Genomic DNA, 25,796 nt, shown 5'->3' with positions numbered 1-25,796 from the left:
TTTTTTCAAAAAAGATTTATTTATTTATTTGAAAGCCAGAGTTACACAGAGAGAGAGAAGGAGAGGCAGAGAGAGGTCTTCCATCCACTGGTTCATGCTCCAATGGGCTGCAATGGCTGGAGCTGTTCCAATCTGAAGCCAGGAGCTGTGCCGATCCGAAGGCAGGAGCCAGCTTCTTCCATGTCTCCCACGCGGGTGCAGGGGCCCAAGGACTTGGGCCATCTTCTACTGCTTTCCCAGGCCACAGCAGAGAGCTGGATAGGAAGTAGAGCAGCAGGGTCTTGAACCGGCGCCCATATGGGATGTTGAGCTGCAGGCAGAGGCTTAGCCCGCTACGCCACAGTGCCAGCCTGGGTGTTGAGTACCTTAGCATGGCTATCAGCAGAGATGGGAAGCCAGCTGAGAAGCCCATGTTCAGGTGAAGGGAGCATCACACAGACACTCAGCAGGGAGAACTGGAGACGCTTGTGTTTTTCTTTCCTGTTCTGCCATTGAAAGGAAAAACACATGGAAAACAATTCTTTCACCCCTTATTTATTAAGAATTATTTACTGAGGGAGGGGCATTTGGCACAGCAGCTGAAGCACTGTGTAGGACACTTGCATCCCACATTGGATTCCCTGCATTTGATTCCTGGCTCTGGCTCTGGCTCCTGGCCCTCCTGACTCCAGCTTCCTTGGGTCCCCGCCAAGACTTAGATTGAGCTCATGGCTCCTGGCTTTGGCCTGGCCCAGTTCTAGCTGTGGTGGGTGCTGGGGGAATAAACCAGCAGATTGAAGATCTCTCTCCCTTCCTCTCTCTCTCTCAAATAAACAAATATTTACTGAGATCAAGTCTAGGCCACGCCATCAGAATCTTCTCAATTGAGGTTGAAATTGGGGCAGGTGTTTGGCCTGGTGGCTAGGACATCTCGTGGGACACCCAAGGCCCCCATCAGAGCGTCTGGGTTTGAGTCCCCAGTCCAGCTCCCCAACCCCACCTTCCTGTTCACACACATCTTGGGAAGCAGCAGTGATGGCTCAAATGGTTGGGTACCTTCCACTGACATAGGAGACCGGGACTGAGTTCCTCTCCTGGCTTCCAGTTTCAACCAGGCCCACCCCTAGCCGTTGTGGACCTTTTTTTTTTTTTTTAATTTGAAAGTCAGAGTTACACAGAAAGAGAAGGAGAGGCAGCGAGAGAGAGAGATCTTCCATCCGCTGGTTCTCTCTCCAGATGGCTACAGTGGCCAGAGCTGCGCCGATCCAAAGCCAGGAGTCAGGAGCTTCTTCTGGGTCTCCCACACAGGTACAGAGTCCCAAGCACTTGGGCCATCTTCCACTGCTTTTCCAGGCCACAGCAGAGAGCTGGATCAGAAGTGGAGCAGCCGGGACTCGAACCGGCACCTATATGGGATGCTGGCACTGCAGGTGGCGGCTTTACCCGCTACGCCACAGCGCCGGCCCCCTATTGTGGGCCTTTGAGGAGAGAACCCATCAATGGAGTGTGTGCTCGCTTGCACCCCCCAACCCCATGTTTCACATAAATAATAATCATAAAACGCAGCAGTCAGGTGAAGGATCAGGGATGCAGGGTGGACTCTGAGAGGATACACAGGACAGCAGAACATACTTGAGACAAACAGCTGGGGTGTTGGCAGCACTTTCCTATCCAGAATCCTACTAGACTAGCCCTTTTCTGGGGTGACGTGCCAGGTGATGGCTCTGCTGGGCTGTTCCTCCACAGTCAGGACCCACTGCTGCCTTCACACACAGGCTTAAAGTTGGGGGTCTGAAGTGTGGACTCAGGGCACAGACACCCCAGTAGGGACTGGTGGATCTTCTTCTACTGTTTCTGATGATGACGCAGACCCGGTCTCTGGTCTCGGATCCAGAGGGCTATGCTCACACATGGAATCTCACAGAATCAAGGAGCAGCTCACAAAGGCTAAGCGACAAGCGGGTGTGATGAGCGACAGACTAAAGCTCGCCTCCACAAGCACTCAGCCTTCACAACTAGACGGGCACCGTGTTTTGGAAATCCCACGTTCTCCTTACCGTTTCGCTCTCAGGGAGGTTTCAGTAAATAGGAGCCCAGTCAGGCATTTCAGCTGCTTCTCCAGCTTTGCCTGGAGCTCCTGAAGCAAGGTGCCAGCAAGCTGATAGGTTATAAAGAAAACGCAGGAAGAAAATCCAAGCCACAGCTGGAACGTTCGTGGCTTGCCCTGGGATCTGACGTTCCCTTCGTGGTCGGCATGCCCAGAGTTTCTGTGGTTTATTTACTCCAGGGAGACCAAGTTCCAAACATTTCACAGGTTTCTGCTCCCTCGTCACCTTTCACAACAGTGTTCCTCTCCCTTGCAGTCTGGTCACTCTGTCAGCAAAGATGGACATATCGCGACCTTGTCACAATCTGCTCACTTTGGCCTGGCATAAAGCGTGAACCTGCGTGAACCTGGGGAGCGACAGAAGCCATGGGAATTCAAGCTGCGGGGAAGAAAATGCAAAGGTTTAACTCGAGGTCACCCGCTCTAAAGCTGCTGGCTAGAAAGTGTGTTGTAATCTTGACTCCTAGGAAGCATTGCCAGTGAAATTCACGCTAAGCACCAGCAGTAAGGTGTAGCTTTCCAGAGGCCCAGGGGAGACCCTACCTCCAACACCAGGACACCATGTGGTTTCCCTCCCCGACGCAGGCCGAGGCCTGGAAGCCCCTGGGTTCCCCACCCGGCACTGCAGCCGCCACTCAGGGGGTTTAACTCTAAGCCCACTGCTTATTGCAGGAAGCACTATCTAAACAGTCTTTGTTATTTAAAGCCTGGGCCAGGAGCCTGGGGAGGATTACAAAGGCATGCTTCCTGCCTTCGGCTTGTTTCTTAGGAAATCGCCTCCAGATCGGCTGGAGTCACAGGGGCCCCGCAGGATCCTGTTGGTGCCTTCAAACAAGGAACGTCTCAATAGAGCTCATGGCTTTTCCCCAGATCTGGGAAGGAGAGATGCCTGCCCTGGTCTCTCGGCTGCCCTGATGGGACCGTGCCAAGCTGCAGTGGCACAAGGCCTGAACCACAAGCAGGCGGCGTCACTGCTTGCTTCCACTCCCTCCTTCACACGTTGGGTGGCCCCGTCAGGTGAGGACCATGGTCCTTCTGTCCGGGTGCTCGGCCTTCACCCTTGGTTTGCTGCCACACTGTTCCTTCCTTTCTGCTTCCAGCCATCCATCTGTCCAGGAACCCACTGACTATGCAGCCAACCGCTGGTCTTTGAGCCTCGCCTCTACCCATTCATCAAGTTCAGCGACTTACCATCTGCCAAGCTCTTTGCTAGTCACTGACTCAAAAGATGAGCAAGAACCACCCTGGGGGTGAGGCAGGCGCCTGTATCAGGATCTGTAATTTGGCACAGAGATGGAGGGGCACAGGAGACCAAGGCACTGCAGGCGTTCAGAGGAGAAGCATCCACTGCCACTGTGCCCTCCCCAGGGGCACTTTCTCTTACACGTGTGTAAGCTGAGTGTCCATCCCTGGAGAACTGGGGGGCAGCCCTGGAGGATGCACACTTGAAGCTACGCAGGGTGAGCAGCAAAGGGTTAGGTGCCTGTGGAAAAACACAGCACGGAGTTTAAAAGACACTAAATAATATAGGAATCATGCTAACACTTTTCTAACTAAAATCTACTTGTGGAGGCCGGCGATGTGGCATAGCAGGTAAAGCCCCAGCCTACAGTGCCAGCATCCCACATGGGTGCCAGTTCAAGTCCTGGCTGCTTTACTTCTGACCCAGCTCTCTGCTATGGCCTAGGAAGGCAGTGGAAGATGGCCCAAGTCCTGGGGCCCCTGCACCCATGTGAGAGACCTGGAAGAAGCTCCTGGTTCCTGGCTTCAGATCAGTTCAGCTCTGGCCATTCAGTTCAGCCATTGCAGCCATCTGGGGAGTAAACCAGTGGATGGAACACCTCCCTCTCTCTCTCTGCCTCTTCTTCTCTCTCTGTATATCTCTGTTTTTCAAATAAATAAGTAAATCTTAAAAAAAAAGAAAAAGAAAAAGATGGCCCAAGTCCTTGGGCTCTTGCACCCGTGTGGGAGACCTGGAAGAAGCTCCTGGCTCCTGGCTTCAGATCAGTTCAGCTCTGGCCGTTGTGGCCATCTGGGGAGTGAACCAGCTGATAGAAGACCTCTCTCTCTGTCTCTACCTCTCTCTGTAACTCTGTCTTTCAAATAAATAAAATAAATCTTTTAAAAAATCTACATGTGAGGGTTCCTCAAAGACTAGTGGAAAATGGAGTTAAAATATAAGTTGGTTTTGGCGCAAAAGTTTTTAAAATCCATCCATACAAGGGGTCTTCACAGTGTATTCATAGCATGCCTTTCCCATGAACACTTTGAAGGCCTCTCATGTGCGTCTATTTCTAAATTTTGCACCAAGGCAGACTTATTTTTTAATTCTATTTTTTCTCAAACTTTTTGAAGTACCTTTCATATAAACAATTAAATACACTTTATGAAAACACAAACACAGGGGCCGGCACCATGGCTCACTTGGTTAATCCTCCGCCTGCGGCGCTGGCATCCTATATGGGCGCCCAGTTCTAGTCCCAGTTGCTCCTCTTCCAGTCCAACTCTCTGCTGTGGCCCGGGGGGCAGTGGAGGATGGCCCAGGTGCTTGGGCCCTGCACCCACACGGGAGACCAGGAGAAGCACCTGGCTCCTGGCTTCGGATCAGTGCAATACTGGCTGTAGCGGCAATTTAGTGGGTGAACCAACAGAAGGAAGACCTTTCTCTGTCTCTCTCTGTCTATAACTCTACCTGTCAAGTAAAAAAAAAAAAAAAAAAAAAAAAAAAAACACAAAGATCCACATTAAACCATAAAATAATTGCCTATATAGGAGGCAGAGGGAGGACTAAAGGCTGAAATTCAGAGAACAGTGAATTATATATAAGTCCCTAAGAGGGGGACTTTCATGTACCCGTGGTGCAAACACACCCTGGACTGGAGAAGGCAAAGGGCATCTCCCCGGTGGGCCCCAGAAGGGATTCCAGCCCTGCCGACTCCTGGGTTTTGTCCCTGTGAGATTCATTACCGATTCCTAACCTCCGCAACCATATGGAAATAAACTGATGTGATTTTAGGCCATTTTAAGTTTGTGGTACTTTGTATGAGTAAGTTCAAACAATAATTATATTAAATACATTACAGGAGCTATTGAAAAAGGTGAACAATCTACATAAATAGGAAATTCCAGCAAACACATAGAAACTCTTGAAAATAGTCAAATGGAAATGTCGCAAGAAACAACATCAGACATTAAGACTGACTTACCAAGGACCAAATGGACACGGGAGACAGAATCAGTAGACTTACAGACAGGCCAAGAGAAATCATACAAACTAAAACCCCCCGAGGAAAAAAGGTACATCAAGCGTCCGGTCCAGTGCGGCTCCTCCGCGTGCAGAGGAGCAGCACACAATGTACATGTAAGAACTCTGGAGCAGTATCAAACGGGCTACTGCACCTGTCCCCAGCACTCCAGACGAAGACACAACGGAAACATTTAAGAGAGAATAGCTGGGAACTTTTTAAAGTGAATGAAAGAAAAAACAAACAGATGAAAGCCCAGGATGCAGAGTCAACAAACAGAAAACCGGAAGAAAGATTGGCACAAGGAAAAACACAGCTACAAGGGACATCGGAGTCAAAACAATGAGAACGGCAGAGGGAATCATGAAAGAAATCAGAGAAGACAGAGAGAAACCAAAAACCAAGGGACCAGAGACAGACGTCCCAGCCTTCTCACCAGGAGTCTGCAAGCTGGAAACACTGAAGTTGCATCTTTAAAGGTCTGTAATTTAAAAATCTTTCAAGTAAACATTATGTACCTAGTGACAATATTAACATTAAAAATGACTCAGATATGTAGGTTTAAGCAAACCAGTTTACTACTGTTTCCTTCTTATTTTAGCTGTTTGGCTTTTTCTTCTTCCTATTTTCTTCTTATTTTTTAAAAAGTTATTTATTTATTCAAAAGGCAGAGTTACAAAAAGTAAGAGGCAGAGATAGAAAGAGAGAGAAGTCTTCCATCTGCAGGTGGCAGCCTTACCTACTCTGCCACAGTGCCAGTCCTACTGTTGAGTACTCTCAGGGCCAGAGTTGTGGCACAGCGGGTTAACGCCCTGGCCTGAAGCGCTGGCATCTCATATGGGCGCTGGTTTGAGACCTGGCTGCTCTACTTCCAATCCAGCTCTCTGCTGTGGCCTGGGAAAGCAGTAGAAGATAGCTCAAGTCCTTGGGCCCCTGCACCCACATGGGAGACCTGGAGGAAGCTCCTGGATCCCGGCTTTGGATGGGTGCAGCTCCAGCCAATGCGACAAGTTGGGGTGTGAACCATAGGATAGAAAATCTCTCTCTCTCTCTCTCTCTCCCTCTCCCCTCTCTGTGTAACTCTGACTTTCAAATAAATAAATCTTTTTAAAACTTTTTAAAAAAGATTGAGTACTCTTTGTAATTCCATTTTATTGGCTTACTATATTAAAATTATATTAAATATAGGTGGTGTGCTATGGTTTGGGTTCCAATATAATGGTACTGAAAAGTGGTGAGAGCTTTGAAAGAATGAAGTCATGAGAACTCCACCATAATGAGTACATTCTTATCTTTCTCAAGAGGCTAGCTTAGGTCTTGTGAGACAGGACCAGGACTCACAGGAGTGAGCTGCATCTCACAGGACTGGGCTAGTTATCGAGAGAGTGGGCCACTGGGAAGCACGTTTGCCCTGTGTCTGTCTCTGCTGCGTGTACTTGCTGGGTATTCCTGTACCTGCCACGTCACGTGATACCATCCACCACAAGGCCCTCAGCAACAGCTGAGCAGACGCTGGCTCCATGCTCTATTGTCTATCTGTGTGCGTGTGCGTGCGTGTGCGTGTGTGTGTGTGTGTGCATGTGTGTTTGAGGCGGATATAGAGATCTCCCTTCCTCAAACACCCACAACAGCAGGGGCCTGGATCAGGTCTCCCGATTACTTGAGCTATCACCTTTTGCTTCCAGACTGCATACGAGTGGGAAGGTAGAACTGAACAAGGAGCCAGGACTTGAACCTTGTCACTCTGGTAAAGGATGTGGGTATCCCAAGTGGCATCTTACCCTCTACACCAAGCACCTGCACCTGGCACCATGCCCTTGAGCTTTCCTGTTTCTAAAACTGTGAACTTCTTGGGGCTGGCACTGTGATGCAGCTGGTTAAAGCCCCGGCCAGCATTGCCAGCATCCATATGGGCACTGGTTCTGCTCTACTTCCGATCCAGCTCCCTGCTGTGGCCTGGGAAAGCAGTGGAAGATGGCCCAAGTGCTTGGGCCCCTGCACCCACATGGGAGACTCAGAAGATGCTCCTGATTCCTGGCTTCAGATCAGCACAGTTTCGGCCATTGCGGCCATCTAGGGAGTAAACCAGCAGATGGAAGACCTTTCTCTCTGTCTCTACCTCTCTCTGTAATTCTGTCTTTCAAATAAACAAAATAAATATTTAAAAAAGAATTGTGAACTTTATAAATCTCTCTCTCTCTTTTTTTTTTTTGGACAGGCAGAGTTAGACAGTGAGAGAGAGACAGAGAGAAAGGTCTTCCTTCTGTTGGTTCACCCCCCTAATGGCTGCCATGGCTGGCGCACTGCGCCGATCTGAAGCCAGGAGCCAGGCATTTCCTCCTGGTCTCCCATGTGGGTGCAGGGCCCAAGGACTTGGGCCATCCTCCACTGCACTCCTGAGCCACAAAAGAGAGCTGGACTGGAAGAGGAGCAACCGGGACAGAATCTGGAGCCCCAACCGGGACTAGAACCCGCGGTGCCAGTGCAGCAGGTGGAGGATTAGCCTAGTGAGCTGTGGCGCTGGTCTAAATCTCTCCTCTCTATACATCAGCCAGTCTCATGTATTTTTTTATAGCAACACAAAATTAAGTAAAACATGGCCTAAACAATTCAATTAAAATACCAGGGTTGTCAGATTGTATTTAAAATTAAGACCTAAGGGCTAGTGGTGTGGCCAGCAAGTTAAGCCACCACCTGTGAAGCCAGCAACCTGCCCTGAAGCACTGGTTTGAGTCCCAGCTGCTCTGCTTCCAACCCAGCCCGAACACATCTAGGAAACAGCGGAAAATGGCCCAAGTACTTGAGGCTCTTCCACCCATGTAGGAGACCAGATGGAATTCCAGGCTCCTGGCTTAGGCCCAGCCCAGCTGCTGGCCATTGTGGCCATTTGGGTAGCGAACCAGTGGATAGAAGATCTCCCTCTCTCTCTTTTAAATATTTATTTTATTCATTTGAAAGCGTTGCAGAGAGAGGTAAAGACAGAGGGAGGTCTTCTATCCTCTGGTTCACTCCCCAGATGGATGCAACAGCCATATATTGGAGCCTCTGCTATCAAACCCCACTTCTGCTTCTGATTCAGCTTCCTGCTAACGTCCTGGGAGGCAGCAGATGGCGGCCCGAGCACCGGAATTCCCACCACCCACAGGAAGAACCAGGTGGCGTGCCTGGCTTCTGGTTTCAGCCTGGCCCAACCCTGGCTTTTGTGGGCATCTGAGGAGTGAACTATGGAATCTTTCCGTCTGTGCCCCTCTGCCTTTCAAATAAATAAATCTTTCAAAAAAAATAATAAAGAAACCAAACCACACTTCAGCCCCTTATTAACAAGAGTTTTTAAAAATTGTGAAGTAGATTGATGCCCAAAAATATTGAATAAAATAACCACCTAAGAATCGGCCTCTCTGTTTCAGCAATTGAGCATGCTACCACATTCGCTTTAGACCTTTAACAGACGACGGAAACCTCCACGCACCCTCTCCACACTCCCTCCCTCTCTCTCCCAGGGAAAGCAGCATTAGAGGCTTGGCCTTTGTCCTCCCCAGTCGTGTTTTTTATTTGTCTAAATGTATGAGTCAGAAAGGAACAGGCAGCATTGTTTTCCGTGTCTCAAGTTCGTACACACACTGGCGCGCTGGATGTGTCTGTCTGTAACTTACCTGCGCGGATTCATTTCAACTGCTAGGGAGCAAGCTCTGAATTTCCCACAGTGCCTGGATTCACACCCCAGGCCATGGGAGTTTCGGTTGATTCCAGTTCTCCCCGATGCAGCCAGTGCTGCAGTGGACTCCTGACTGTGACACCGTATACATGGGGTGGGAGGGGACTGTCCCTCGAAGGGCAGTGGCTGTGACTGGGTGAGTGTGCATCGTCCCCTTTACTACTTTGTACATTCACATCGCCACCTACCGACCTGAGCCGAGCTCACGCTCAGCAATCTCGTCACATAAAATCCCATCAAGAGAAGTCCTGTTTTTAAAGAGCCAGTGTTGTACTGACTTCCTTTACGTGCTGCGCACCCACCGTGGGCATTCAGAAAAATGGCAGGTCCTTTGCCTGGGAAGAACTTCCGAGTGTCTGAAGGCAGAGCAAGGGCAGGGCTGGGTCTGCAGACGTGGTGCCCTCCCTGCTGCGCTGCACCTGCTCATGAGAACGCCCTGATGAGACCGCGAAGTTCCCACCTGCCGCCTGGGAAGGCGGGGGTGAGGGCTGGGGGGGAGAAGGGGAGCCGTGAGCCTACACCACGTGCCCCCCAGCGTCTGCCCGCCGCGACTGCTCCTTCAGTTTGCTAGCCGGTCGTGCTCGGGTGGGACTTCCGAGCCTCCGAGGGCCCAGCTGAGATGCTGGAGTCAGGTTGGAGAAACAGTGCAGGTCAGCCTGAGGAGACAGCCAGCCTGGAGACAGCCAGCAGTGGCCTGAGCTGGCTGCTCGGCAAGCTTCTGGCTGCTTTTTCTCTCTCTCTTTTATAGATTTATTTATTTATTTATTTATTTATTTGAAAGTCAGAATTTCACAGAGAGAGGAGAGGCAGAGAGAGAGAGAGGTCTTCCATCTGATGGTTCACTCCCCAAATGGCCACAAAGGCCAGAGCTGCACTGATTGGAAGCCAGGAGCCTGGAGCTTCTTCCAGGACTTCCACATGGGTGCAGGGGCCCCAGGAGTTGGACCATCTTCTACTGCTTTCCCAGGCCATAGCAAAGAGCTGGATCGGAAGGGGAGCAGCCAGGTCTCGAACCAGCGCCCATATGGGATGCCAGCGCTTCATGCCCTCTGCGACACAATGTCGGCCCCTGCTGCTTTCTCTTACCACCCAACTTCCGAACTTACTATAAAACAAAAATAGTCAGGGTCAGCACTGTGGCATAGTAGGCTAAGCCTCCGCCTGTGGCACCAGCATCCCATATGAACACCGGTTCGTGTTCTGGCTGCTCCTCTTCCCATCCAGCTCTCACTTATGGCCTTGGAAAACAGTGGAAGATGGTCCAAGTGCCTGGGCCCTTGTACCCATGAGGGAGACCCGGATGGAGTTCCAGGCTCCTGGTTTCAGATGAGCCAAGCTCCAGCCATTGCAGCCATCTGGGGAGTGAACCAGTGGATGGAAGACCTCTCTGTCTCTCCCTCTGTCTGTCTGTAACTCTGCCTCTCAAATAAATAAATAAAAATCTAAAAAAAAAAAAAAAAGCATTGAGGGAAAGAACAGACACACAGGTGAAAGGAAGACTGTAGAGCCCAGAAAAGACCCCCACAAATCCAGCTGACTGAGCGTCAGTAAAGGAGCAAAGGCAAAATCAATGGAGTGGGGAAATGGTACTAGAGCCACTGGACATTCGGGGCAGAAAAATTAATCTAGACACAAAGCACTGCGCCTTCCACAAAACTAACTCCAAGCAGGCAATAGACCTCATTGTAACATAAAAGCTTGACATTTGGGAGGACAACAGGATAAAATCTAACTGTTCTTGGTTTTGGCAATGACTTTAGAACACAACCCATGAAAAAGAAAACTGATGTTGGATTTCATCAGAATAAAAAAATCCTGCCCTTCAGGGTTGATTTCTTCTGTTCAGAGAATGAAATAACAAGCCACAGGCTGGGAGAAAAATGTTTGCACAACACATATCTGATAAAGGACTGAATCCGGAGCACACAAAGAACTCCTACAATTCAACAATTAAAAAAAAAAAGCCAGTTAAAATGGTTGAAATATCCAAGCAGAAATATGATGTGCAGATGGCAAATAAACATTTAAAGAAGCAGGCCAGGTCCTGTGCTATCGGGAATTGTGAATTAAAATGATGAGATACCACTGTGTACTGATTACAATGGAAAAATCATCACCATCGACAACGCAAACGCTGGTGCGATGGGGAGCAACAGGAACGCTCCTAGGTAGCTGCTGGGAGTGCAAACTGGTACGGCCACGGATGTGTTTTGCTAGGGCTGTCGTAACCAAATCCCAAAGCCTGAAAGTTATTTTCTCACAATTCTAGAGGCTAGAAGTCTAAGATCAATGTTTCGGCAGAGTCGATTTATTCTTTTTAAAGGTTTGTTTGAAAGGTAGAGAAACAGAGGAGGGAGGAGAGAGAGAGAGAGAGCTCTTTCATCTGCTGTTTCACTCCCCAAATGGCTGCAACAGCCAGGGCTGGGCCAGGCCAAAGACAGAAGCCAGGAACTCCACCCTGGTTTCCCACGTGGGTGGCAGAGGCCCACGTACTCAGGCCATCTTCCGCTGCCTCCCTGGGGCGTTAGCAGAACGCTGGATGGGAAGCAGAGCAGTGCCGTGATACGGGATGCCAGCTTCCCCTGCTCACCACACCGGCCCCAGAGCTGAATTCTCCCGAGGCTTTCTGCTTGACTTGCCTTCCCATCAGCTCTCCGTGCTCTTCCCTCCGTCAGACACTCCTCTGGGGCCAACTTTCCTCTTCCTACAGCAATGCCAGTCATAGTGGACCAGCCCCACCCTAACGGCCTCATTTTCCCTTACCCCTCTCAAGGTCCTAAATCCAAATATAGTGCTCTAAGGCACGGAGGCTTAGGACTTCAGCGTACAGATTTTAAAGAGATACAATTCAGCCCAGAAGGGGTTCTTACAAAACTAAATGTGCTCTTACCATAAATCTGATCCAGCAATCAGGTTCAGTATACACCCAAATGAGCTGAAAACACTGTACACATGAAAATAGATACACAAAGGCTTATAGCCACTTTATTCGTAATTAGAAGCAGTCGAAACGTCTCTCAGTAGATGAATAGATAAATAAACCGTGGTATGTATGTATGTGTGTGTGTGTGTATATATATATAAAATAGATTTTGCTTACTTAAAGGTGACTAATAGTCTCTACTGGGCTGCATTATATTAAATAATTTTAATCTTTAACAATTTTTTTCTTAAGTTGGCATTGTGGCGCAGCAGATTAAGCTAATGCCTGCTACACCAGCATCCCATATTTGAGTGCTTGTTCAGGTTCCAGCTGCTCTGCTTCTGATACTGCTCCCTGCTAATGTGCCGGAAAGGCAATGGAAGATGCTCCAAGTACTTGGGCCTATATCACTCAGGTGGGAGACATGGATGGGGTTCCTGGGTCTTGGCTTCAGCCTAGAATAGATTTGACTGTTGAGACCATTTGGGGAATGAACTAGCAGATGGAAGATCTCTCTCTCTCTCTCTCTCTCTCTGATGCTTTCCTTTCAAGTAAAAAATAAATCTTTAAAAAAATAATCTATTTGAGAAGCAGAGAGACAGAGAGAGCATGCGAGCCCTTCTACTTGCTGATTCATTCCTTCAAATGCCTGTAAGAGCAGGTGCTTGGATGAGGCAGAAGCTGGCAGCCAGGAACTCAATACCGGTCTCCCATGTGGTCGGCAGGACCCCAATTATTTGAACGACTATGGTGGCCTCCCAGGGTCTGAGCTAGCAGAACGCTGGAGCCAGGAGCCAGAGTCAGGACCTGAGCTCAGGAACTCTGATGTGAGATGCAGGTGTCTAACAAGCCTCTTAACCACTAAATTCCCACCCATCTATTGAAGAATTTTAAAATTCAATAATGTGAGAGTAGAAACACTTCAAAAATTAAAACCAAGTATGAACAGCAATTTCTTTTTTTTGTAATAATTGTGAAATGTATCTTTTTATAAAAGGTATTTATTTGAAAGTGAGAGTAGGGAGAGGAGAGAGAGAGTTCTTTCATCTGGTGGTTCACTCTCCAAGTGGCCACAACAGCTGGGGCTGGGGAGGCTAAAGCCAGGAGCCAGGTGCACCATCTGGGTCTCCCACATGAGTGGAGAAACTCAAGCACTTGGGCCATCTTCCACTGCCTTCCCAGGTGCATTAGCGGGGAGCTGGGTTGCAAATGGAACAGTCAGGACTCAAATCCGCTCTCTGAAACGGGATGCTGGTGTTAGAAGTGGCAGCTTAGCCCCTGCGCCGCAACACTGGCCTCAACTCAGAAACTTCTTTCAAAGACCTCTGCCAGTGTTGTTACCCCCTACTCTCACTCTCACTTCTTATCCTGAAAATACCTCCATCCACCCGCCTCTTCCATGGGAAAGAACTTCTTACTGAGTTTTCAAGGAAGACAGGTCATTGTCGTAACCACTGTGTGAGACGCGCAGTAGCAGTATTAGCCTCTCATGTAACTGACGGGAAAGTTTTGCTTTCCCCCAGTCAGTCACAGGGAGGGAAGCTCTGGCGCCACCTGGCTCCTTGCTCTGACAGAGGTCGTTCTGCTCTGAGGTACAGGGGATGCAATCACGGCACACCTGTGAGAGGGCTAGCAGGTGCTTTCCCCAGGTACCCATGGCTCCCGGCAGTGCGCTCCCTGAGGCAGGTTTTGAAAGAGATGAGGGCTGGGGATGGCAGCAAGGGAGGCTGCACACAGTGAGACAGGGGTCTGAGCAGCCAGGCACCAGGTGGGATTGGGGGTGAGGGGTGCAATATTGACCCTCCCGTGGCCCGAGGCCATCCCTGAAAAGCCAAAGTCACAAAGGTGTACTCTTGAGTCTGGCGCTGTGGCTTAGAGGGTAAAGCTGCCGCCTGCAGCGCCGGCATCCCACATGGTGCCGGCTGCACCACTTCTGATCTAGCTCTCTGCTATGGCCTGGGAAAACAGTGGGAAACGGCCCAAATCCTTGGGCCCCTGCACCCGTGTGAGAGACCTGGAAGAAGCTCCTGGCTCCTAGCTTCCAGCATACAGCTCTGTAACTCTGCCTTTCAAATAAATAAATAAATACATACATACATAAATAAAAAATAATAAAAAAAAGATGCTGCTTGGGCTGCCTGCATCCCATATTGGAGGGCTTGGGTTCATGCCCAGTCTCTATTTCCAATTCCAGCTTCCTGCTCATGTGCACCCTGACAGGCAGCAGGTGATGGCTCAAGTAATAGGGTACCTGCCACCTGCATGGGAGGCTCAGATGGGAGTTCCAGGCTCCTGGCTTCAGCCTGGCCCAGCCCCGGCTCTTGGGGGGCATTTTCCTGTGAACCAGCACATGGAAGATCTGTCTCCCTTCTTATTAAAACTTAAAAAGTTCATAGAAAATGTATATTATGAAAAAATTATTCATGGATTTAAAAATGTTTGCAGCAAAACAAGCTTGCCTTTTGACTCCATTTTCCATAAACTTTTGGAGCGCCCTCATAGGAAGAAGGGCGTCCCGCCTGTGTTCAGCCCGGCGCTGCCTCTCCTGGGCGCTGCCTCCCCTGGGAGCCTGATGCACTCAGCCTCTGCGCCAGTGCAGCGCCTTCCCACCCGCGGCTTGGCGGCCCGGAGCCAACCTCCCGCCGTGCCTTCTGTGGCACCCGGTCTGATGTTGGAGAAGGGCGACCTCTAGCGCTGTTTCTGGAAGAGGAGCAGCGGCTTCCTCCTGTGGGAACTGTCCTGCCCAGCAGTGACAGGCAGAGACCGGTGCAGGGAGGTCAGTCCTGTCCCAGGCAGTGCCTGAGCCTTCCAACACCAGGAAGGCACTGCGTGGCGGCTGTGACTTTTGGGGGCCCCACCATCTTTGTCCACCCCATTCTTTGAGATGGAAATCACCTTTGTCCCAGCGTCCGGCAAAGTGCCACTCAATGACGTCCCCAGGCCTTTTCCTTCCAAGCAGCTTGCCTTGCTTAAGCGGCTCCTAGAAGGAATTTTGAGCTGCAGTGATTGGCCACAGGACAGGACGCCCACAGTGCTGAGGAGGCAGAGACATCGGGAAGTAAAGTGACCCGGGACTGCCTGGTGGGAGATGCACACTGTCCCCTCCTGGTCAGCAGGTACACTCAGAAGCACTTTTGTTGCCACGTCCTATGAACTATTATCTATCTCCAGCTCTGTGTGACTCTCCCAAGTTTAATGAGACCCAGTGTGGCACCAACAAGGTTCTACCAAGTGCTATTTGAATATGACTTTTGCCAAGGTCCCATTGTGTGCTGTTTGAATGTGACTTTTGTGCCCATCCACCCAAGTTTGCTTGAGATCGTCCTGGTTTGCATCTGTCACCCTAATGTGTTAATAACAATGTTCTCTTGCACTGTGAAGGGGGCCTCATTTGTGTGGCAAATTACACAATCACCCAGTTCGGATGGCCTCCGTTAGCAAGTGCTCAAGCCTGAGGATTTAGGGGTGTGGGAGGTAATGGTACCAGGAATTTGAGATTTATTGATTACCACAATCTTGTCATGATTAGTTCCACGCTTCCTGGCATCCAGACCAAAAAAAAAAAAAAAGCGTGAAGGGGTAGGAGTTGACTCTGTCTTGTCACATGGCACATGTTCTGTCTTCTGGAGGGACGTGTTTACCAGCCACTGTTAGGAGGAATTCTAAATTGCTGTATAAGAGACACTAAACAACACAAGGGATGTCGACAGAAGTTTCTATGCGGCCAGGTTTCACATTGGTTTTCAAAAATGTGCGTTTCTCATCATCAGTGAAAACGGTGGAGGGAATAAAAGTGATTCCACAGGGACCCACTGAAATAGTGTGTGTGCAGGTGCCAGGTGAACTCTGAGAGTCAAGACGTTCACCCTTTCATTCGTATTATCCTGTCTAGATCTTAGCCCTATTGATGAGGGAGCCGAGGTCCAGAAGGGACACAGCTTCCCAGAAGCAAAACCGGCACAGGCCTTGCCTTGGCTGGATCCTAGTCAAGGTGGCCCCGAGACCCATGTCAAAGGTTTGGCCCCTGAGGTGGTGGAATCTTCAGGAGGTGGGACTTAGAGCTCATTGGGGCATTCCCCTGGAAGGTAGTTCTTCTTATTCTTCCTCTTCTTCCTCTTCCTCTTTTCCTTCTCTTAAAGATTTATTTATTTATTTGAAAATCAAAGTTACACCAAGAGAGAAGGAGAGGCGGAGAGAGAGGTCTTCCCTCCACTGGTTCACTTCCCAATTGGCTACAACAGCCAGAACTGCACTGATCCAAAGCCAGGAGCCAGGAGCTTCTTCCAGGTCTCCCACATGGGTGCAGGGCCCAAGGACTTGGGCCATCTTCTACTGCTTTCCAAGGCCATAGCAGAGCAGGATCAGAAGCGGAGCAGCCAGGACTCAAACCAGTGCCCATATGGGCTGTTGGTGCTGCAGGCAGAGCCTTAAACTCTTATGTCACAGTGCTGACCCCACCCAATTTAATTTTGTTCTGAAGAAAGAAAGACAATTATGTCTCTGAAGTCTATGACTGGTTTCCAATTAGAATAAATCAAAAGCACCCTTTGTTTTATATTAAGTGATACATAAAAATTATACATATTTATGGGGTACTATGTCTATGCTGTCACACGTCATGTAATGGCCAGTCAGAGCCAACAAGTGTAACTTCTCCAACACGCAGCATTTACTTGTGGTGAAGACATCCGGAATCCTTTCGTTCAGCTTTCTTTCCAAGCACAGTACATTATCGTTATCTATCGTTGCCATTCCATGCGACAGAACCGCAGAACTTCTTTCTCCTTTCCAACCATAACTTAGTACCGTTAGTCAACCCTTCCGCCCCTCCCCGCCGAGACCACAGCCCGCAGAGTGAGAGCCAGGGGACCTCCCACCCCTTGAGCCTCCTGTGCAGAGCAGCCAGGCGCTCTGTCGAGACTGCCAGACAAAACCACCCAGAGCGACCGTGCGGCACACAGCACAGGTGCCACTGGCCGCTGGATGTTTTGAGCCAACATCGTGTGCCAGGGCTGCCGTTTCTGACCAGGAGGTGTGTGAAGAGGCATTTCGCTGACCTGAGCCGCCACAGATGAACCAGGAACTCCTCTTTCTTCCTTAACCAATTAACTGCCACATCCCACTTCACCCCTTGTGCCGCTCCCCGAGAATATCTTTGGTGAGAGCTGTGCAGGGAGTCAGGTCTGAGCATCGTCCCTGACTCCTTGCTCACACACCTTGTAATACACTTCCTGTCTGGAAGAGACCGTGGCGTCAGCATGTGGCCCTCTGCTGCCAGCAGGCCAGCGGGCTCATCTGGTCCCAGTAACTCTGCTCTCCCCAGCCTCAGCCAGCCACCATCCCTCTCTCGTTGCCTGTGAGATCAGCTGTCTTAAATCGCACACATGGCGAGATCATCGCTCCGTACCTGACTCATTCACTTCGCATGAGGAGCTGTAGTTCCATTGTGCAGATGGCCAGACTACACCTGCTTATGACTGAGTAGCACCTCGCTGTGTGCAGGCACCACATCTGTCCATCCGTTATCGGCTGATGGACGCGGGTTGTCCCCATGTCTTGCCTCTCGTGAATCGTGCTGCATAAAGACCGGCATGCAGAAGCCTCTTCCACATACCGATTTGCTTTCCTTTGGATAGATCCCGAGCAGCGGGACTGCTCGTAGCTCTGTGCGTAGTTTTTTTTTTTTTTTTTTTGAGGAACCTCCATGCTGTGTTGCACAATGACCATACTAAGTTACATATCCACCAGCCCCATTTCTTTTTTAAAGAACAATCAGGTCTGCAGGAAGCATAAAGCTGTATGTGTGCAGAATGTAGAATTCTGTGGAAAGTGCTCAGATCAACTGCTGTTCTTTCTACAAAGAGTTTTTTACATCTTCAACTCAGTAGAGTTTATCTGAGCCCTAAAGAATATTAACTTCTCAAAGAATTTTGAAAAAAACATTGTTTTACCTTTACCTACTCAGAGCAGTGTTTGGTACAGATTTCTCTCCACGGGGAAAAGAATCCTCAACTCCTACCCCCTCCCCAACTCCCCACCATGGGATTTTCTTCTAGAAATAAACTACAAAGGAAATGAAAAGAACTCTGGCTGGATAGACCGCAAGTCACCAGCCCTGCTGTCTTCCACCGCAAGTGAGCTTTCTGTTCTGCTCAAGGCACTCTTAAACTTTCTTCCCAATGCGGCTTGCGGCTTGCGGCTGGGACGGCTGGGGCGGCTGGGGCCTACCCTACTCACATCACAGCGGGCGGCCACGCGGGGGCGCTGACGCGCCCTCCATCTGAGCCCTGCAGCAAGGCTTCGTGGCTGAAAGAGAGGGCAATAGACGGGAGGGAGAGCAGGAGAGGAGTAGCAGGTGGAGACAAGTGTAAGTGAAAACCTGTGATTTTGAAATTTACTGGACCTGATGTGGACGTCACCAGCTCCTGCCTAGTGAGCGTTCCCCTCCTTTTTTTTTTTCTTTTTTCTTTTTTTTTCTGCAACACAGCTCTTCTACACTCTAAAGCTTTGTCAAGATTCTCAAACTGTTGTAGGATCCTCAACATCCTTGCAAGGTGCACAGCAAACCAACGGCTGACACCTGGGGGAGGGGAGAAGGCGGTGTTTGTTTGCAAGGCACGGAGCAGGGAACCGCGGAGTTCTCACCACATTCCCAGGCTCCCCGAAGGCTGGGGTAAAGGTTCTTACACCCAGAAGTCGGGGTTGAGAGGTGCCTGTTTTGCCCACGTGCAGGTCTCTGATTAGTCCACGGTGCTCGCACCCGTCCTTTGATTGGTCAGGGATTATGTATTCTTTGGGGAATTTTAATGATGCCAAAGTTGACTTGAATCAGGCAGGTGGGAGTTTGCTCAGGGCCTGGGGTTCCTGGAAAAACAGTTGAGGCAAAGCTGACTCTCAAGCTGTTATCTTCAGAGGAGAGAAATGAGCCTGTGCCTCGTGATCAGGGGCCCTGTGGGGCCTCAACCTAGTGAGTTAATGTTGGTAAGAGGTTGGTACAGAATAACCCCCCAAACTGGTTGGGGTGTCGCTGTAGAGCCCCCCAAACCTGGGCCCATTGGCCTGTGCAGAAAGCCCATCACTGACATCAGGGAGGTGGAAGAAAGGAGGTGTTTATTGCAAAGGGAAGAGCAAGGAGCTGGGCAGCTGTTGCTTAATTCCTGGGCTCCCCAGAGAGTTAGGGGTGAAGGTTCTTACAGATTGAAATCGGGGCTGAGAGGGGCGTTATCAGCTTGTGTCCAAGTTCCTGGTCGGTCAGTGGTGCTCGTGGCCTTCCTTGGATTGGTCAGCGGTGCCCTGCTCTTTCTGGAATGTTTGGGTGGCCAGGTGGGCCACAGTTGGTCTGGGGGCTCACGTCTGCCCCAGACCTGGAATTCCTCTAAACAAACCAGTGGCCAACAGGGTTTTGTCTGTTGGAGAAGCAAACGACTTCCGGAGCCCAGCTGCATCGTTCTCTCGATTCAGTGAACTCCTTTTCATAAAGGACAGGCGAGGACACCATGGGCCCGGGGAGACAGACGAGAGGCTGGGCCTTGCCTTTCCATTACGGGGGTTCAGTCTCGGGTTGATTTGCAAAGGAACTCCAAGCGCAGGGAGGGAGGCTGACCTGGAATCCACATCAAGCCGTCTGTCGGGGTTGGTTCCAGAGCCGAGTTCTTGTCCTTGCACAGCCACTCTTGGCAGGGGAGTGATGCGCCGTGAGAAAACCAGTGGAAGCCCACAGGTTGTGCCCCAGGGTAAGAAAACCTCAGGAGCAATTGCGTGGATTTCACAAAGAAAGCCCTTTTCCCAAGAGGCAGAGGGAGGGGGAGGAGAGACTTTGAGAGCGGGCCCCTGAGCCGTGTAAGCCCCAGTCTGATTGTAGGCATCTGAGGAGCTGCTGCCCGTCGGGCTGGCGGATTCGGGGCCTCGTTAAACCTTGCTGCCTTGCTTGCCGCTGCTCTGTCTCACGTCTGAAACTCTGTCCTTCCAGGAGCACAGGGATTCTCTTCCAGCTGGTTCTGCTACTGCAGCCTCTTTCTTAGGACTGGACCTCACACCTTGCCTGGCACGGCTCTCAGGGGCGAGGCTGACTCCACGCTGGCTTCTGGAAGCACAGAGGCAGTGTCAAAGGACAGCAGGGCAACAATTTAAAGATCTTAATTTGGGGCTGGGGCTGGGGCTGTGGTGTAGTGCCGGCATCCTTTATGGGCACGGGTTCGAGTCTCTGCTGCTCCACTTCTGATCCAGCTCTCTGCTATGGCCTGGGAAAGCAGTAGAAGATGGCCCAAGTCCTTGGGCTCCTGTGCTCACATGGGAGACCCGGAAGAAGCTCCTGGCTCCTTGCTTCAGCCTGGCCCACCCCAGGTCACTGTGACCATTTGTAGGAGGATGAACCAGCAGATAGAAGATTCTCTCTGTGTCTCCACCTCTTTCCCCTTTAACTCTGCCTTTTAAATAAATAAATAAACATTTAAAAAATCTTAATTGGCTTTCTTTTGTTTATTAAGGATTTATTGATTGATTGATAGGAAGGGATAAAGGGAGGGTGAGAAATAAAGAGGTCTTTTCTTTACTGGTTTGCTCCCTAAATCACCACAATGGCCCTGCAAGGATCCAGGCCAAAGCCAGGAGCTGGGAACTCCATCCAGGCCCCCCACATGGCTGACGGGGGCTCAAGCTCTTGGGCCATCTTCCGCTGCCTTCCTAGGCACATTGGCATGGAGCTAGATCAGAAGTGAGGACTCGAACTGGCGCCCACAGGGGATGCTGGCCTTGCAAGCGGCGGCCTAACCTGCTGCACCACGATGCCTGCCCCACGGGCTCTGTTTTCAGCTCTAGACTCAGGCAACACCTCTTCCACAGGAGAGAGTGCACGCTCTGAGGGCCGGGGCACAGGAGGCTGGTTTACAGACAGACAGCGCTGAATTAGCAGAAATAAAGAGCGAGCAGCACACCGGTCACTCAGCCACTCCCCATCGGAGGGCACCAGGGCACAACAACCCTCCTACAACTGACCAGTTACCACCAGCTCAGCTTTGGGTGAAAGGGCCCACACTGGCTCTTTTGAGAAATTGGCTCTTAGCTCCCTTGTCCCAGTTTCTCTTGGGAGGTTAGAGAAACCATTTTGTCCCAGCTTGGTGACCAGAATTCTAGCGTGAGTGACTTGACTTTAGTCTGGTGTGCACAGAAGTTTTGTCCAAAGCAATGACCTTCCACAGTTTTTATTTAGTGCAGGGCAGAGCCCATGCTGCGTGCTGAAATGCAGGACCCTGGCAGGTGGTGGTGGAGGAATGAAAGGCGCAGATACACAGTGTGAGACCAGCAGAGACACGGGTGCCCGCTGGGGGGGGGGGGGCAGGGGCATGGGGCTCACCAAAGCGGCCAGGCATGCTTGGGCGGGAGGGGCCGCCCCGTCGCTAGGTGGGTGAGGTGACCACAGAGCTGGACTCCACGCTGTTCAATAAAAGTCTTAGGAGGCCATTGTTTTGGACTAAGCTCCTGTACACACTGGGTGAAAAATCAAGACACACTCGCTCATGCTGAAGCTCTGCCTCAGCGAACTGAAACCACGCTGCTTATCGAAGCTCCCCAGACAAACCAGGATTAGAGACACACAGCGAAATTTCCCAGTGGGCTGATAGCGGAGTGCCCTCTGCCCTAATCCCCTCACACGCAAGGCAGCCTGCAGCAGCCTGTGCTAACCAACCAGTTATTCTGGGAGAACTCTTCCAGCTCCCTGTCCCTGCCTCACGAGGAAAGCAGCTTTGCAAAGACCAGTCGCCTACTTTTGGCTTCTTCTTTCTTCAGCCCCTTTCCATCTATTAAACCGACCTTTGCTCAGCCCATCAGGGCACCCATTCTGTGTTATGGAATGAAGTGTTGCTCAATTCCAGAACTGAAAACAGAGCCAATCAAGATCTTCAAGCTAAATTGCTGTGATCGTGTGCTTTGACCATAATGCATGGGGATGATTGCCCCTTCCCCCCGACAAGGAACAGAGGCTGGGTGGAGGCACTCACCTGCCAGGTGCCACGGTGACGGGCAAGGTCAGGGCCACAGCCCACACAGCTGCCGCTGCACCTACAGCCAGAGAGAGACAAGAGCAGAGCCGCAGGAGGCCGGGGGCCCCAGAGCAAAATCAAAACACAAAACCCCGTGCTTGACTTTCCGACTGAGCCAGTTTTCAGATCTGAAACCGTCTACTGAAGAGGCGGCTGATCTCCCGGAGAAACAAAAGCTCTTCGATGCTGTAGCAAGGACACAAGGCAACGATCCCACCAATCTTTGGCCCACGGCCACTCTCCTTGGTGACGTACAGTGAGGAGAAGGGAGCACCCAGCTATCTGGAGAGCTTTTGGACATGGGGTCCGAGTTGCAGTTGATTCCTAGAGACCCAAAACGTTGCTGTCTCCATATTAAATGGGGACTGGGAGTTCACGGGCCAGGTAAGCAGTGAAGCCCTTCCTAGGATCTGGCTCTCGAAGGTGTGAGAACGGCCCGGAAGAGACGGTCAGGAGCAAGAAGGACGTCTACTCCAGGAGATAAAACAGTCACCCCCAGAGAGTGTTGCAGGAACATAAGGGGCCATGAGGGCGGGGAGGCAGGGGACCAGAGTTTTCCTCTCTTATCTTAGTGATCTCTATTTCCTAAATTTTTCTAGAATAATTGTTCAACATGAAAGCAAGCAAGTCATCAAGAGTTTCTCAACCGTAGGTGGGCATGTGGCTTAGTGGTTCAGACACCAGTACCTGGGTTCGGTATCTGGCTCTGGCTCCCGACTCCAGCTTCACACTAATGCAGACCCTGGGAGGCAGCGGTGATGGCTCAAGTAGTGGAGCTTCTGCCACCCACACGAGAGACCTGCGCGGAGCTCCCAGCTCCCAGCTTCGAGAGCCTGGACCCAGCCCCAGCTGTTGTTGCTTTGAGGAGTGAACCAGCAACAGTCTATCCCTCTCTCTGTCTGTTCATCTCTCTCTCTCTCTGCCTCTCAAGCATACAAATAAAAATGAAACAAAACCCGAGTTCCTCATCTGACTTTGCAGATGCCAGCGATTCAGGAGCTGCTTGCTGCCAGCGTGGTCAGCCCCACCATGTCCTTGGGCATCACCATAGAGGGCAAGTCCTTGGGCAGCACCTCCTCCGAGGGTGGGGACATCACATGCTGTGGCAGCACTGGCAGCAAATCCATCTACAGAAAGGAATTTGGTGATGAGAACCTTGTTCGGAACCATGTGGGTCTGCATTGCCGATATTGAATGGTTGAATGGCAAGCATATGGTCTTTGGCAAGGTGAAAATGGGCTGAGTATTATGGAATGCATGCAGTACCTAGGGTCCAGGGATTGCAAAAACTGTTTAGAAGATCACCGTGGCTGAGTTCGGACAACGTTAATACGCCTGACTTGTGTTTTACCTTAACCACCAGCCCTTTCCTTCTGCAGCCCAGGAGAGCTCCCCCTGCCCCATCATCTGCTCCCCTTATCCTGAAGTCTTCGTGCTACTTCCTTGGGTTCTTATCCTAGTTCTTTGGGATCCATGTTTTCCGTATTCCTCTCCAATTCTAGCTGTCTTGCAGAGTGAGTTTATGATTATCAAATAAAAATTAAACAGCAACACCAAAAGTGAGTTCCTCATCTGGTGAGTTTTCCTGGCTGCAGGGTGCAGACTGAGAGAAGAGGGACCCCTTCAGAGAGCTGAATGGTCAAGACCCAAACAAGTGAGGCATAGGCAGGAGGTGCCCTGGGAAGAGAGGACACGCTCTGATGCCAAATTGGTGTCAATGTGCCATGCACTGCACAGAGCCCTGGGGGTGCAGAGACGAAGCCTACCTGGTCCCCGAGGCCTAGAAGCCCCACCCCATAATCAAGAACTAGCCGTGGAGGACTTCATGCCAGGGTAGAAGCCATCTCTTTGGGCCTCTCATGGAACAGGGCGTTGATATTTACTCACTGCTGGGAAGCGTTGACCTTTGAATTGTTTTCTCAGTCATTGGAAGTCCTTTGATCCACTTTCCGCATAGGTGACACAGGCTGGGCCTGCGGAGCCCTGGACCAGCCAGGTGTGGAGCAGCAGGTAGAGGAGCTGTTGACCTGCTGGCCAGGTCGGTAGCTTTCCAGGGAAGTACGTGAAGCAAACACACGTCAGTTCATGCCTTCTTTTCTCCTGGGTTTCTGCTGGGCCCTGCCACCTTGGAATGAAGAAGGAGAAGTAGCTGGCAGCAACTGGCTGAACACAGTGCTGCTGCACTGAAATGGAGCCTCTCAGGTGTGCAGCTGTGCTGCCCAGTGCCTAACACAACACCTGCATGTGGCCATCACTGACTGAGGCTAGGCTGTTGCCAGGCATGCTTGAGAAATTTTATTGAGTGTATTTTTGTTATTGTTTTATGAACGTAATAAGTGCTTGTTGAATCCAATCAGCAGCAAAGAGTGAAAGCTTCCCCACCAATCCCTGCTCTTACCAAGTAGATGTAACACCTCTCAAGTTTTTGTAATTCCTTCTGGAAAATTCCCTATCAAATGTGTGTATATGTAGATGAATACATAGGTGTGCACACATGCAGTTGATCATACTATGGGGAGTCTCCAGAAATTCATGAAAAAATATATATACTATGAAAAACTATGCATGTATTTCAAATGCTTTTTGCACCAACACAAGCTCATGCTATCTTCGTGTACATGTCTGAACAGGTTATAGGCACTAAGAATGAGAAGATTTCAGCTTGAAAAGAACTTTAATTAGAGCAACATGTATTCTGCTAAAATGGAAACCAGAATAAACATCAGATTTATGGTGAAGACTGAATAGAAGAATGGTTGAATCATGGCTGCTCTACAAAAAGTTTAAGTCAATAATTCCCCAAAGAAATCAGCAGTTTGCAAATGGGCAAGTCATTTTAACAAGGAATGAGACAGCACTGGAAATGAAGCCCATAGCAGCAGACCATCCACATCAATTTGTAAGACAAGATTGATGTTGTTCAGGTCCCAGTTGAAGAGACTTAGTCAACAGCATGAACAACAGCCAATGCCATGCACATAGTGACTGGTTAGCTTACACAATTCCGACTGAAAAGTTAAAGTTGAGCAAACTTTCTGCCCTATGAGTGCCCAAACTATTGCATCTGGATCAGCTGCAGACAAGAATAGATGGTTTCCATGGAAATGCTAACAAAGTGGGATCCAGATCCCAAGGCATTTCTTTGAAGAACTGAAGCAACAGATGAAACACGGCTTTCTAGGGTGATCCGGAGCACAAGACACAATCAAAGCAATGGCTACCAAGAGGAGGAGGCTGTCCAGCCACAGCCAGAGAGGACCAGTCAAGAGCAAAGGTCATGGCAACAATTTTTTTTTTGGATGCTCAAAGTACTTTGCTTGTTGACTCCCTAGAGGGCCAAATAAGGATAGCACCTGCTTATTAAGAAAGTGCTTTGAGAAAGTTAGCTTAGCTAATTTAGCAAAGCTTTAGCCGAAAAGTGCCTGGAAAACCTTCACCAGAGAGTCCTTATCCACCACCACGGCAGTCCTCATGCTCATTCCTCTCATCAAACATGGGCAATGTGGGGCCCAGTGCTGTAGTGCAGCAGGTTGGACTGCTGCCTGCCATGCCAGCATCCCATGCAGTGCCAGTTTGAGTCCTGGTTGCTTCACTTCTGATCCAGCTCCCTGCTAATGCACCTGAGACAGCAATGAAGGATGGTCCAAGTCCCAGCTCCTGGCTTTGGCCTGGTCCAGCCCTGGCTGATGTGGCCATTTGGGGAGTAAACCAGTGGATGGAAGATCTCCCTTTGTTGTCTGTCTCTCCCTCTTTCTCTGTAACTCTGCCTTGCAAATAAATAAATAAA

The 25,796-nt window shown here is 50.2% G+C and overlaps 2 long non-coding RNA genes across 5 annotated transcripts; one reads left to right on the top strand and one right to left on the bottom strand.

Moving 5' to 3' along the window:
* LOC103350491 (uncharacterized) lies at positions 1-9,126 on the bottom strand. 4 transcript variants are annotated; one of them, XR_016233177.1, is made up of 6 exons: positions 8,985-9,126; positions 4,511-4,778; positions 3,278-3,569; positions 2,037-2,433; positions 366-485; positions 1-254 (listed from the first exon to the last, which is right to left on the bottom strand). It is a non-coding gene; the product is annotated as an uncharacterized LOC103350491 (long non-coding RNA). The 4 variants fall into 4 exon arrangements; XR_518499.4 differs by lacking the exon at positions 4,511-4,778 and having other exon boundaries at positions 2,037-2,465; XR_016233175.1 differs by lacking the exon at positions 4,511-4,778 and having other exon boundaries at positions 366-480; positions 2,037-2,465.
* LOC138849312 (uncharacterized) lies at positions 5,650-25,796 on the top strand. The gene is made up of 2 exons (XR_011387984.2): positions 5,650-5,810; positions 24,640-25,796. It is a non-coding gene; the product is annotated as an uncharacterized LOC138849312 (long non-coding RNA).

The sequence above is a fragment of the Oryctolagus cuniculus genome, chromosome 4, assembly GCF_051225735.1.
Source record: "Oryctolagus cuniculus isolate XC-2025 breed Fujian yellow rabbit chromosome 4, ASM5122573v1, whole genome shotgun sequence".
Classification (NCBI taxonomy): domain Eukaryota; kingdom Metazoa; phylum Chordata; class Mammalia; order Lagomorpha; family Leporidae; genus Oryctolagus; species Oryctolagus cuniculus.
This window is presented reverse-complemented; position numbering and strand designations above follow the sequence as displayed.